This window comes from Passer domesticus, chromosome Z (genome assembly GCF_036417665.1).
Source record: "Passer domesticus isolate bPasDom1 chromosome Z, bPasDom1.hap1, whole genome shotgun sequence".
NCBI lineage: Eukaryota > Metazoa > Chordata > Aves > Passeriformes > Passeridae > Passer > Passer domesticus.
The window spans coordinates 40309296-40324786 of record NC_087512.1 but is presented as its reverse complement, the minus strand read 5'-3'; positions in this window follow the sequence as shown (position 1 = coordinate 40324786).

Genomic DNA, 15491 nt, shown 5'->3' with positions numbered 1-15491 from the left:
CAAACAAAATTTATTATGTGAATTTGAACACATAAATAATGCTTAGAAAGCCTGAGGAATTAATAAAATTATTAAAAAAATTATAACCTTGGAGCACTAATGCAGAATTCAAGGTGTCAGCAGGTAGGTCCCCAAACTTAAGAGCAGAGTTGGCCAAACACCAGAGAAAAGCTACTAAGCCCATGTTCTTTGGTTTATTTTTATTCTTAAGCAATTTTAAAAGTAACATCAACTGTGAATATGAAGGATCACAGCACAATTACAATCAAGCTGTGCTTAAGAAAACAATCACCAGATAGTGCCACAACTTAATATTGGAATTCAATTAAAAAGTAGATTTCTTTGAAAATGTCAGTAAAGACATTTCAATTGCCCCACCCCCTGTCTATGCCAGGTGCTTACTGAAGCTCTAGTCCAACACCATCATGAAACAGTTTGGGGGTTTATATCATTTTGGTTGAAATTAGACTGAGCTAAGGGAAACATTTCCCAGTCTCATTCGTTGTGTAAGTTATGGCACAAACAGGGAGTCAGAGTTGGCAAAATTTAAAAATTAAAGCCATAGCCCTGGAATAAGCCTTTGTTTGCTTCCCACATAGTTTAGAACCTTCTTACTATTCCTCTTATAAAGTAAATCAACTTGAGGAAAAACCATAGAGAACTGGGAAAAAAATATGCCAGGAAGTGACTTCCATCCCAGTTCCTCATTGCACATGCATGGTTATGTGGCCACTAAAGAATGCTCTGGAATAAGTCCCTATCAAGATAGATACCCTAAAATAATCTCTTTAAAATGACAAAAGAGAACTTATTTTTTACAGAACACATTTATTTCAGCTCAAAGACAAGAAGGGTTCTGAAAATATGTTTCCAGAATTAAGTTACTTTCCTTTGAGCTTTATAATTCCACCTCCAGAGTTTACATTAATTATTTCAGGCTCAGTTTCCACAGTGCTAGATTCAGGACTTTGGGCCATGTAATCTTCATTTATTTGAATAGTAACAGCATGTTTTGATACAAAATCCACCAGGGTAATGTAGGGGTAATCTACTTAAGAGTTTTGTAAATTACCACACAATAAATAATACATATTGAGGAAATAAATATAATCTAGAGTTAATGAGCAAAAATAAAGAGTGTGAAAGCATGAAAATTTAAATCTAAGTGTCTAACCATCTTAACAGAAGCTGGAGCAGACTCCAGGATGAAAGTGGTTCTGGCAATTTCAAAACAAAAATATTAATCTTTTCCCTACCTTGAAGGTCACAAGAGAAATTAAAAGGAGGCAAAAAAAAAAAAAAAAAACACCACAAAATAAAAAAAAATTTTAAAAAAACAAAAACACCAAAAAAAAACCCCAAACCACTACAATATCTGTGAGACTTGGAAATAAGCCATGACATTATCAAAAGGACTAGAGATACATTACTGTAAGACTGGAAAAGTCATCAACTAAAACCTGATAAAAGCAGCTGGTTTTTATAAAATTATTATGGCTAGAGAGGATGCTTAGATGCTCTTCAGATAATTTTCCACCAATATGCAATTTCAGAGCAGTGCATTATTGAACTAAACAGTTTAAACTTAACTCAAATGTTTATAAAATAGCTTCTTGAATACACACATCATGTCTTTTGATTTTGCTTTTTTTTTCCTATCCAGATTTTCACATTGCTTTTGAGGGTAGCAGCAAGAGATTTTGAGTTATGCCAACCCGATTTTATTAGCTTTGCAATTAAAATGTGGTAGATACTTGCTTGTCCTCCCAGCTTTTATTTTGCTACTCCTTTGCTTCATCTTGACACTGAGTAGCAACAAAATGCATGTCACTTTCTCATTACAAATGCATGATACAAAACATTTTGGAAAAGCTTGCAACAGTGACAAAAGTTAAATGTAGAAAACTTTACCCTTCTCTGAAGCAAACACTAAACACTCACCACCCAGCTCCCTTCAAGCAGAATTTACGGTAAGTATGCTCTGTGTTAGCACAAGAGTGACAGATGCTCCATTTTAGTCATATTAATGATCCTCCTAGTGTACGGATAAGGGCTGACAGCTGTGAAGAATGGCTCTGTCAGTAACTTAGCAGACTTCTTAGCAGTTTAGCCCAAACTGACATAGCTTAAATACAGTTCTTCACTCAGGAATCCTTTCTGCTCAATATCTTTCCTTAACCAAGGATCTCCTCTCTGTAGGACTCTAATTAAGGACCAAATAAGCATAAAACAGCCACTGCAGCCAGATTTTGATTTTGAACAATTGTCACAGGTCAGGCAAATGGGAGATGGTCTTGCAGACCAATGCAGCAACACCCAGCAGGCTGTCTTCAGTGTGATACCCAAAGGTTTGGTGCTTCCTATTACACAGCCACTTTACCTCTGTGCTGCTATGCCTCTTTGGGCTTCTAGGTAAATTCATTGGAGAGGAAACTGGTGTATTGGCCAGTTCTGAGGTGCCTGAAGTGACCAGCAGTAAAATAAATCCATACAATACCGAGTTCGCCTCCAATGTTCTGTGTTCAGTATAAATTAATTTCAGCCAAGCTGTTTTGCACTCTAGAAAAGCCAACAGGCTACCTCAGACTTTGATCCTATACACAAGCAATGTGAAAGATAATCCCAGGCACATAGAGCTCACTGTGTAAACAGTACAGAGACAGTGGAGGCAGAGTGGAAAGATGGGCCAGAGCCAGGGGTCAGGAAAGAGCCATGGTACCTGTGTTGGGTACAAAATCAAGGCCCAGTTGCTCTACACAGATAACATGATCCACTATGCAGCACAGTAGCCAAGTGCTTCAGCTGGAACTGAAATCCATAGATAATTTCTTCTAAGAAACAGATCTGAAAAATAAAAGCATCCTGCACTGGTCCAGGAAAGGTGACAGAGCTGTGGTAAAATATACTGCATGTTAAGAGAGTCACTATTCATGTAACTGGATTCTCACCTCAAAAGTTTGGAGGGACAAGATAAATTTGGGAAGGGAAGTTTAAGATTAAGAGGTAATGTCTTAAAATGAAGAGTTTTGAGGAGATTTGGCTGATGGCCTAATGTTGATTACAGCTCTTACTGCTTGGAACTCATCTCTCACCTTTCCAGGTTACACATTGAGCCTCTCCCAGGCATGTCTGCTGGTGTCAGCCAACTCATGTGCATGTTAACCACACATGGTCACTGCTCCGCGGAAGTTACTTTAGAGATGGGTCTGGACCCTAAGTCAGAGCATTGTGTGAGTTTCCCTATACTCACATAAGACAGTTCCGTATGATAAAAACTGCAGCCAACCTCTTTCTCCATGAAAAAACTGAGTTTTGGTCAAACTGACTTAATAGCCTATATGCAGGACTGGTAGTTCTCACACAGAGTTCTGAAGTTTCAAGGCTGATGAGAAATACTCATATCCATTATAATATATGTCAAAATATTGATAGCTTTTTGAATGGCCTTTAAATTTATGGGTCTGACTTGAATGCCCCTCCAGATGAGAACCCCATCATTCTGAGAATGGCCCTATGTGTCAGGGCACCCCCCATATTGATACAGGCTGGGGGATGTTGTGCTTGAGAGAGGCCCTGCCAAGAAGAATTTGGGAATACTGGAGGATGGAAAAATGGACGTGAGTCCATGTGCATTTGCAATCCAAAAAGTCAGCTGCACCAAAAGCAGTATGGTCAGCAGGGCGAGGGAGGGGATTCTGCCACTGTCCTCATTCTAGTACAAGACTACCTGGAGCACTGCATCCAGCTCTGGGGCCCCAGCACAGGAAAATATGTTAGAGTGGGTCTGGAGGAGGCCACAAAGATGGTTACAGGAGTGGAGCACGTCTCCTGCGAAAGCAGGCTGAGAGAGTTGGGACTGCTCAGCCTGGAGAACACTCCAGAAAGAACATGTTACAGATTTTTAGTATTTAAAGAGGACTTATGAGAAAGATAGAAGGAGACTTCCTATCATGGTCTGTAGTGACAGGACAAGGGGCAACAGTGTCAAACTGAAAGAAGGCAGATTTAGAGTATACATGACAATGATATATATATATATATATATTTTTTTTTTTTTTTTTTTTTTTTTTTTTTTTTTTAGTGAGGGTGTCCTGGTTTAGGGCAAGTTTGGGAGATAACCACCAAAGGGGCTTCTCTACAAAAGCAGATTCAATTGCCCCTCCCCCCTCCAACTGGTTCAGGAGAAAATATCTCCTTGGAGAAGAAGTAGAAAGAAACCTGTTTATTAAACAATAGAAACCAAACAATATTAAACAATAAAACTTCTCACTGCTCCAAAAAAAGCAAACTCAGAACAGTCCCCTCCCCAGGTTGGAGCTTGGCTCACTCAGTCTCTGACCAGTCTCTGGTGTTGGAAACGCCGCGGCCCAGGCCCAGCCAGGGGCCACAGGTGGAGCTGCCGCTGCTCTCTGGGTGTTCAGGCCAGAGCAGGCTTGAACAGGTGCAAGAAAAAAGGAAAAAATCACAGTCCAGGGAACTTCTTTGCCTCAGCTAGCTAAAACTAACTAAAAGCAGAAAAAAAGGGAAAAAGGAGCTCTGTCCGGCTGTCTGTCCATCCGCAGACAACACAGTCCAGGAGCAGGAATGTGGAGGAGTGAGTGCAGTCTGAAAACAAACTGCGCACTTCTTCCTTCCCCTCTTCACTGTCTGGAAGAGAGTCTTAAAGGTGTAAAACTTATTATTTGGTATAAACAGAACAAGACAATTGGGGATAAAAGCATCATATAGTCAACCCAGGACAGAGGGTCATGAGGTACTGAAACACATTGCCCAGAGTGGTGGCAGAAACCCCATCACAGAAAGTGTTCAAGGTTAGGTTAAACAGGGCTTTGAGTAAGTGGAAGATGTCCTGCCTGTGGGAAAGGGGTTGGAACAAACGATCCTTAGAGGTAAATCCAACCAATCTATGCATCTATGATTCTGTGATTTTCTGATTCTACAATTAGAGCAAAGACAGCACAGTGCCTGCAGTAAGAAGGGAAAATTAAATTACAGTACCCAAAGACATGCTTTGTTGGTGAGCCTCCAGAGAAGACAGCTGTGCTACACTTACCTCACAGCTCTTTATGTTTAAGCCTTGCATTTGCAGGGCTCTGTTGACAAACTGCCGTCTATAGCTGCTGGTAGCCATTCGGAGAGCTAGCTCTTGACAGGAAGGGTTTATAAAATGCTGTCACAGTTTACCCTACTCACATTTTGTAAATTACTCTTCTGCCAACAGAATTATTTTCTAATGAATAAACATGATATCCTCAATAATCCCTATGCAATTCACCCTAGAAAATTCACCCAACTTTTAGGATACATGTTACTAATGTCAGCATCCAGAGCTTTACTCACAAGTGAAAAACTTCCTCAGCCTTTCATCTTCTTCTTGTAACCATTTTCTTTTTAGTGAACACAGTGGACAAGACCTATGTAGCTGCTTTAAAAGCACTGAACCTTTCCCAGAGGCTTGTTTTTATTCCCATCTCGCTCCTTGCACATATTCCTTTTTACAATCTCACCACTGTTCTGTGTCAGAGGATTCAGTGCAGTAGCCCTGATGTCAGAGGTCACTGGTGAAGTTTACTCTGAGATTTGAGTGCTCTGTACTTGTGACCCTTTGTCCCTTCTCTGCTTCAGGAAGGAGAATGAACAAATCCACCAAGCAGACTAATAGCAACCTGCCAACATTCACTGTAGGAAATAGAGCTGGTTTTGAATTGCAAAACTGGTAGAGACTTTTCAGGCACTGACTGACTACTTTAAAATGCACATATTATCTCTAAAAGCAGAAAGCAGACCACGTGTTTAAACAGTTTTTCTTCTCTTTATCCCAGGATGAGAGTTTAATACCAAATTCTATCCCAGAACAAATTTTTATGAAGGAGTAATAAAATCTTTTGAAATTATGGGATTATAATAGAAATGCTGACTCAGCCTTACCCATGGACAGGAAAGAACACTGCTGGTATAATTATTGAATGCAACCTATCATCTTCATGGTGCTCTAAATCAAAAGGAAAATGAGAGGTTTTGCATAATGCCGAAAATCTCTAAGGGCTTTGATGTTACTCTAATCCTCCGCTAACTAATAGTTCATTTAATGTCCAAGTGATGTGAATGAAACTTCGTAAGGTGAACAAGGTTATTATAATTAGAAAGTTGAGACCAGAAGCCAGGTGGGAAAAATGCTATCTTTATTTGACATTATTTACCTAGATTAAATCCTGTTGTCAGAATATTTAAGCAGTGTTTCATTATTTAGATAATCTTTTAAAGAGAAGGCATGGGTAGTCTATTGAAAATGAAACATGAACTGAAATCAGGCTATAAAATCCTCATATTTTTTGCAGGTTATTAATAAGCAGAGCAACACTGAAGGCCAAATCTTGGGAGAATGTCTGTCCACAGTGAGCAGCTTCAAAGATGAGGATCAGCTGAGTCAAAAGCAAGAGCTGTGGGACTCCATGGGTTGTGGAATAGTCCCAGGTACTGTATCATCTGCCTGCTCCCAAAAAAGGAGCTCTGCAAAGGGTTCTTCAGTGTTCACTAGAGCTACAAATTGTACACATTTGCATACTGAAATGGTACCAAAAGCCCTGGACACCTGCATTTGGAATTCATATGTAACACAACAGCCCAAAGGCTGTCAGATTAACAAGGATAGGTGAGTTAGAAACACAAAGGTTTTTTAACAGCTCTTGGGGACCTCCTGACCTGAGAGATTACAGAGACCTTTTATTCTAACCAATATACAGTGTGAAAAGGAGCATCTGGACTCATGAGGATGCTGTACAGCACAGCCCCTCTACAAGAGAGCCTGTTTGCTCCATGTCCATCTCTCAGTCCCCAGTCATTTGTTTATTGTAGGATTCTCAAGAAAAACTTTTCTTTGATTCTTAAGGTTTCACTTCACTGAATGGAAATCTTGGAGAGCAAGACCAGTCTTCCTCAAAATTCCTCAAAGCAAACTTACAGGGTGATCCATGGACTGCAATTTAACAAGTAAGTGAGCAGGCAACCACTACTTGACATGAGTCTTGCCCTCCCCTCTAGTCTACTCACCTCCCTCCTTGTGCTGGCAGAGCTGCTGGTGAGGCTGTGCACTGAAGCAAGCCAGAGAACACATCCAGCTGAAATAAACAGATATACATATATTTTTGCTCAGGGGGTTTATGGCAGATCTGTTCCTTGATGTTATTCTCTCCCTGGTCACGTACATGCACAGGAGAACAAAGAGTGCCAACATCATGGCTGATGAAGACCAGAGCTGAAAAGGAAATCCTGGCCAGTCAACACAGTCTCTGATGTGCCCATGCCAACTTATTTAACATGTTAACTCTCCAGTCTGTTTGAATGGAAAGTACTTCATTAATAACTGATTTTCTGGTGCTCAAAAAATAAAAATCATGTTATCAAACGGTAATATAATTCCTATATTACCTATAATTCAGATAGTAATTTGTAATTATATGTCTCAAAGCATTTACAAATGAGAATTGTTACCTCATGCTTTCACTGATAGGGAAGATAAGGTAGGGAATAGCTGTGTTCAGGGCACATAACTAGCCAGTGGTGTAGCTTGGTTATGGTTGAAGCCCTGCACAGCACACCAGCATTCTATCCACCAGCAAACAGAGACTATTTGCTAAACACAGTCAAAATGCATGCAAAATGGCTAACACATTGCAAACTTATAGCTTGTATGGCTTTGGCTCATTTCTAAATCATATGTCCTAGATCTATGGTTTACTCCATTGATTTTTTCCCAGCAAATCTGTCCTGGACAAGTTCTTCAGTTCTCTTTAAATTCATGTTTCATTCCCATGATCAGATGGAGAAAAAAGAGGATTTCCCCTTTATTGTTTTGCAATCTAAGCCCTCCAGATTTTGGGGGGCAAAACAACTAAAAAAATCAAATCCAGTTTATATACAACATAGAGCTAACAATCCTTCGTGAAAATTGATACTAGGTGAATTTTTTTTAAGGCTGTCCATGGAACAGCTTAGTTGGAAGCTCATCATTTTGGACACCTTCTGTACAAAGCATTTATTAATTCAACACCCGTTCACATCAAAATTCAAGAAAGTAGCCATCAAGTCAGAGACTATTATATTAACACAAATAAATAATCCTTGTTTACATACAAGTTATGAACACCACAAATTACTTTTATTATTATGATGACATTTATCCTTTCTTCTATACTTTATTTTGGTTCAAGAGCAATATTTATTCAAGGAAATGGAAATAAAGCTTCTCAACTTCACAGCAGAAATTATCTGAAATAGTCTTTGCTTTACCTGAGTAGACTGGCTCTCAGGAACAACAGATTGCCTCATAGTGCAATATTGATGTAAGGGTTTTCTACTTTTGTAGCTTCAGCTGAGCTGGAAAAATTATTTAGCTAAGTATGGTGCTACTAGTTTTTCCTCAGAACACCAAATGCTGAAACTCATCTTGGGCTTGTGTCTTATTTAATTTGATCTTTTTTCTTCCAAAGGCTCAGGAGACCCAACATGCTGAACCAAAATAGATTACATTAAGACATGTGAGATCAAAACACAGCAGTTACATGACCTGAGCTGTTTCCGAAGCCTCTGTCATTTTAGTCTAAGTGTTCCCCAAGACGTCCAAAGCTCATCTACTGGACTGCTCAGAACTGGTCCAGCCTAAGCCATCAGGTACTTCACTCATGCCTCAGTCAGGTATTAATATAGGCCACGCAGTAAACAGGACCAGTGTGGGCAGCATATTTCTCACATGGACCAGAAAGAGCCCTGCTCCTGAAGAACATAGTGGAGATACAACACCACCTTGGACAGAAAGGAGTCTGAAAAAACATGTAAAGAAGCACCAGTCCATTTCATTAGTTGAGGGACTATGCCGAACAGTTATGGCAAATTGTTAGATATGAGAAGATACAGATTTTCCTCAGCAGATTCCTGACTACCTCCCTGTGAAAAGAAAAAAAAGCTCAGCTGTTTCATGGCATTTGATTTCAGTTTTGAAAAAACAGATTCACTGCCATGAAACTGAGCCTGGCCATGTATGAGCAATATGTGAAAGGAAACAAGCTTTCCTAAACCTATCAGTTGCATTAAAAATTCTTTGCATACTAGGAAATTGATGGAAGAGGACTTCCAGGATCTCCTGCGAGTCTCACAGCTTCATCTTGAAATAGGGCACAGCAGTTTTATGTCCTTTACAGGCAAGAATCCACCCTATCCTTCTTCCCTTCCAAGCACAATCCTGCCAATGGTGGTATGACAAAACTCCAGAGAGGTTTAAGCTGTTTCAAAAGTCCAGGTTAAGATCACAAATTATTAGTGTTAATAGTTTATGACTGTAGTGTTTCAGGTTTCAGAGGCCAATTTTTTAATTTTATCCACTCTTCATACAAGTTTTCAGATCACTTGTAACAGCTGTTTTTCATTAATGGGTAAACAGCAACTTTTAATCAAACAATGAAGGTACAATGTACTACACCCCATGATAACTTAGTAACAAGGATGGTGACCCAGTACAACATTCTGACATAAACTGTTTCCTTAGGAGACTCTAACCCCCATTAATTGCCATGTTTAAAAATTACTCCAAACTCACTCTGAAGCAGTTAGTAAAGAACATCACAAATGAATGGCTAGAAGCTTCCAAATATTACTCTCCAAATTGCACTAACCCCCTACTGTCAGTTTCTCCTCAGAGAGAGCACCTGCTTCTGGTGTAGGATGAAGAGGAACAGATTAAACTGAACATGATCCTGATTAATGCAAAAGCAAGACAGAGAACAGTAACTGTGGCTTATGCATTGAGTCATTGAGCCTCTTACACCATTTCTTTTTGTGAGTTTCTGCACAGTTGTCTCCTTTAGCTCATGACTACCTGGCTGTCCTCACTAAATTACAGTCCTTTTTTCATCTTCATGAGAGGTCATGGACCTATTCCCATCTTCCAGCAAGTCTTTGAATTACAGCCTTCTGAATTTTAGACAAAAATTAGGCGAAATCCTCACCAAGGTCAAGCTCACCCTGCCTCACTCCTTTGGTGGCTATCCTCTTTCCTTTGCACTTCTGAAAGTTTATACTGTGTGGAGACAGGATGATGATTTACCAATCTGTTTGATACTGAGATAGTGTCATTGAGGCCATGGTTCCATGGCAATATTGCATAAATCTACTTTCCTCACTTTCAGGAAAAAATTCAATGATTAACTATAGTAGCACCCACCATACCCTATCTTACTATACAAAGTGTTCCTAGTAAATCCTTTGTCTCTTTGAAGTTCTACCTTTGTTCATATTAACTGGTTTGGACTACAGGCAGAATTCTCATGTGGAAAAGACACCTCTTACCATCTCTCTCCTCATGATTGTAGCACATCTACAAAAAAAAATAAAATTTATGAGAAGCAAAACTAACACATTCCTTTGATTAGCTTCTTGGGATTCATTATTTTTCCAGTGCCATTTCTGCACAGCTTCTTTGGCAGCGAAGTCCCAGTTCTGGATGATGTAAATTTGACAACCTTTAATAAGAAACAGATGGTAAATGTATTTGCAGTGATGCAGGTGGCTGGCTTAGACTCAGCTGTTTTATAAGGATGCAGATGGTACTCTGACTCAACTAATGGAAGAAGAAGAGGAGCAGGGGATTTAAATTTAATATTTACTTTGGCAAACTATATACGTGGATCAATCTGACTTGGAAAGTGACACATCAGGACACTGTCATCTAGAACCCATTTACCCAAAAGGCTAGGGTAGTGATGAAGAGCTGAAAGAGCTGCAGAAACAGAAGAGCTTCTAAGTTAAAAAGGCCAAATGAAAACGTACACCAGGTTCAGCCCAGAGATATAGTAGCAGGACACTTGTCATGAAACCTCTCCTTGAACGAAACAAACATAAGGACGACCTTCTGCCTGTAGCACAAACTGGCTGCAGTCGCACAAAGTGGCTGCAGTTGTACTACAGAGAGCTCAGCCCCTTCGTCATGTACTGTTTGTCTTAAGACATAATAATTGTTGTAAAGTCGCGGATAGGAGGGAGCGATTGAGCCCTTCATATGTCTGTTAATGTAAGGAATCACTCCTTGCAGCCAGTTGAAGGGAACTTTTCCCCATTTGGCGGAGGTTATATCTTTGCCTGCTCTGGATAGGGCACAAGAGTAGTGTGAGAGTATCTGGAGACATGAAGTCTTTATGGAAAATGATGGAAAATTTTAATCTTAAAAGAGATTAATTTCCAGACACTTTGTCAAAACATTGAAAAATCCTGAAGATGGGTAGGATTCCTCTGGAAAAGTAGTATGTGTCCTCAGTATATGTAAGAGGAGTAGAAGAAATAAAGGCTGCATGTTCAGTCCCAAAGAAAAGGTTTTCCTTTCACAGTTATGAAAATATAGACCATTGTTATCAGCATTAATAAGCATAATTCCTTGATAATTTTTCAAAGCCAAAAATACCTGTAAAGATATTGATTTCAGAATTTTTTCACAGAACTTTAACCACTCTTAAACACTCTGTGTATCAACACATAGTGATATTTGGGTACTTTTGATGGCATTACTAACATTTAAGATATTTTTCAATGTCTGCATGTTCTTTAAAAATATATAAATAAAGAGATATGTTTCATTGTCAGGCCCACTAATACACTGCACACGTGTCAGGGATTCAATGCATAGAATGGAGAGGTCAGAACAGGAAAGAAAAGAAAGAACAAGCAAAGGCAGCAAGTATAAACAAGACCAATTAAATATACCAGGGAAATAGGTAAAAAACTTCAAGACAATGATGGAGATTCTACTGAGGTTTATACAGTGAGAATTCAGACAAATGTTCTTACTTCTGTCTCTTATAGCAGAATATAATTAATCCCTGAAGGAAAAGTCTGAAAACCTCGATTTTAGTTGAACTGTAAGATTGCACAAAGCACTTGGAGGAAAAAGTTCCCACAGTAATATTTTCATACAGATTGTTAGTGAGACCTCCTCCACATTCTCTTTCAGAGTATGTGTAAGATTTTTATGCATGATCACTGTGTCCTGTCCTATAACCCTGGAGAGATACATTTACATGTTTCTGCCAGTCACCCTCACAGACAGAGGTGAAAGTGACAGCAGCTTATTTAGACATGTAGATATTCTTCTGCATTCTCCTGTGCTTCCTGTTTATTTGTGAGAGAAGACACAGCTTAGGGAGGCAAAGGTTGTGCACAGTAGCATCAGGAGGGGCCACTTGCGGTGTGGAGCTGCAGAGGATGGGGTGGTGTCTGGATCTTTTCAGATTACCAATACAAACATTTGCAGGATCAAACTGTAACACAGATTACAGGAAAAAAAAATCTGTATTAAAACATTTCAAAAAAAGTCTTTTTATCTCTATTTTCAAATAACAAATTATTTGCTCTAGAAACAGCATGTGTGAGCCCAAAAGACTTCAAAAAGAGGAATTCATTGACATTTCTGTGATAAAACATGACTGAGTAGGGAAAAATCTTAACTGATTGCTCTTCACTCTCCTCTGCTTCTATAGAGATATAATTGAGCCCTAAAGCTTTGTCCCTTTGACATCTTTGACAAGAAATTAACTCTCACTTTACTTGTGTCAGTACCATGCCTGACCTCTCCTTGAAATAGGCAGCTCTTGAAAAATAATGCATTATATTCTCATTCTGAACTCAACCAGGAAATGGATTTTTCTAAACACCAGCTAGTAAGTTTCAATTCATATTTGTTTGAATGGACAATGCCATTAACCTACTGTGGTAGTGTGGTACAAAATAATGAAACACCTGGGGTTTACCTGCATTTAGAACAGATATGCTCCAAGAAGAAATCACAAAAGCACCCATGCTCAGTTTTACAAAGTGAGGCTTTGTACAGGCTGAATGTATCAGTTTTTTTCATTGGATCTATTCTTTGGTCTAATCATAAAGTCCTGTTGGATCAGACACAATGACTGACTGAGAAGTGTTGATAGAAACTTACAGTATGAGCCAAACCTGAAAAAAGCAGTGAGATTCCTAAGTATGCACAGAAAGAATCTCTCCTTAATTAACCCCACTGAAGAGATATTATTCCAGTTCAACTAAAAATGTTTGACAACAGGAAGAGTCTAATGAATATAATATTCATAAGAATATATTATATAATTATAAGAATGTAATACCTAAAGTATTCATAATTTTCACACACAATTTTACCTTTACCTGTCAATTTTAACCTTAGCATTTTGGGGATTTGTTGTTATTTTCTTTTGCTTACCTTCTCCATGAGCTTACTTGGTACAAAGAACTTGCATTTAGACAACTCCAGCCTTTTAGACTTTTTTCTTCTCCTTCTCTTGAACCCCAAATGATCCCAGCATCCTCAGAACCTTCATTGCCTTCAAAAAACACATGTTGAAATGCCTGGATAATGGTGCTACTAGGCTCCACAAAATGCACTGCATGTCTGTAAATTATCTGTAGCCAAATGTAGAATATGAACTGGTATTTGACATCACAGACCCAGGTAAAATTTCCATCAGCTTATGGAGGAGAGAATTATGTGTGATCTTTACAAGGCCCAGATGGATGCATTTTCCTGATATAATATGTGTATAAAAAGATGAAAAACATAATCCTGGCAACTGTTTTGAAAATGGTTTTATCCATTAGGTAGCAGTCCAATTATCCTGAAGCCATTTATAACACTATTTTCTCAGCAATATGTTTACGAACATCTTTATGTAACTCATCATGTTTATGAATGAATATAGGCTCATAACATTTTTCGGTTGCAAGGGAACACTTTCATCTGTTTTTCATAAAAGGTGAACTGAACCACAGACAGAAGTTTGGAACAACATGCAGGTATGAGAACATCAGCACTTTCTGAATTATGTTTTTAGAAGAGGTGCAATTTACCAGCTTTTCTCACCTTACTTATGCTGTTGTGGTTAGAATGCAGCTGAGGGGTTTCAATCACTGCTGCCTACAGGAACACCAGATCTGGTCATCTCCTTGGCATACAAATGCACCAACAACAGAGAAGCTGCAAAATTCATGTAAGAATGAAGTAAGTCAAGGAAATTTGTGATTTATACTAAATAAAACTGGGGGAAAAAAAATGTGCTAACCCTATGTTCTAAAGTTCTTGATATTTAATCTGTGGTCCTGAGAAACCATGCTGATAAAGCTTAAAAATAAACTTTATTTCAAAATAAATCTTAATTGCACCTCTCCAAAAGCACAGCCTTTCTATTTTCCCTTGCAGAAAAATAAAAAACAATCAAAAGAGTGAGCAGGAAATAATTATTTTTATTTTAACATAAAATTAGGAAAAAAACCCACCAAATTTATTTTTGAGATTTCCTGCTACTTTTTGTTTATTAAAAAAAATAGTTTAAAACAGTGGTTAATATTTCAAAACAGTGTTCAATATCCTGATTTTACATGAAATTTTCTAAGAAAATAGCCGGTCAATACAATTTTTTTTTTTTACTAACAGACCTCAACAAAAATCAAAGAAATTATACATAGAGACATTTAGATAAAAATTTAATTCAATTAGTGTATCAAGGGCTTTGAACTTCTTCATAATGGCTGGTAACTACACAAATTCATTTTGCACTTAGTATTCCTGTGGTAACCATAAACTCCTCAGGGCTCACTGCAGCAAATGCATATTTATCCTAACTTTTAATTAAATATTAAAAATAGACAGATGTTTCAAAGAATCAAAAAATGAAATTTGAGGGTTTGAAATTATTCGTTTATCAAATATGCTGCCAGAATTTTTATCTTGAGAGGTGAAATGGTGAAACAGTAAATCACACAAGAGAAATATGATAAGAGGGCACTGAATCACTTCCAGGGATTATTCAAGGCATGCAAAAGGCCCTGGATTTCAGCCACAAAACCTGCTCATTTGCCTTGGAATAGGTGACACTGTTCATCTAAATGACCTAGATGTACTGTAATCACTGGGGAGTTTTCAATGATAATGTGTTCAAATACCAACTACTAATTGTTATTTGCAATCATTGAACTAAATCAAAGTTGATAGAAATGACCACTATTTCAATTTGCAAGCTTTATTCTCCTTAAATTGTTCCAGGATGTTAAGGATGGTAATTGCTTCAAAGTCCTTTGTATGTGTGTATGCAGAAGGTATGGTGGGAAGAGATAGCATCAGTTTTGGGGAGTAAACCCTTAGAGGAAGAAGGAATTGCTCAGGGAGATTATTCCACTACAGCAAAAATAGTCTGTGCTCACTATGTGTCTTAAATAGCTGCTCTTTCCCTATTGAGCTCCAACGGCAAAACCAGCCAGTACGGCTGTTATCCTGGTTCCCTCTCTGATCAAGTTTCCAGTGTCCGTCTGAAAAAGTCTTTTTTATGTATTTAAAAAAAAACAAACCTGTATGTAAGGCCCATGGGCCTTCTTCCTGGGTATGTCAATCGGCTGTTCATCTAAACTCCAGGGATCACACGGTGAAATAACAATCCTGTTCTGCACTG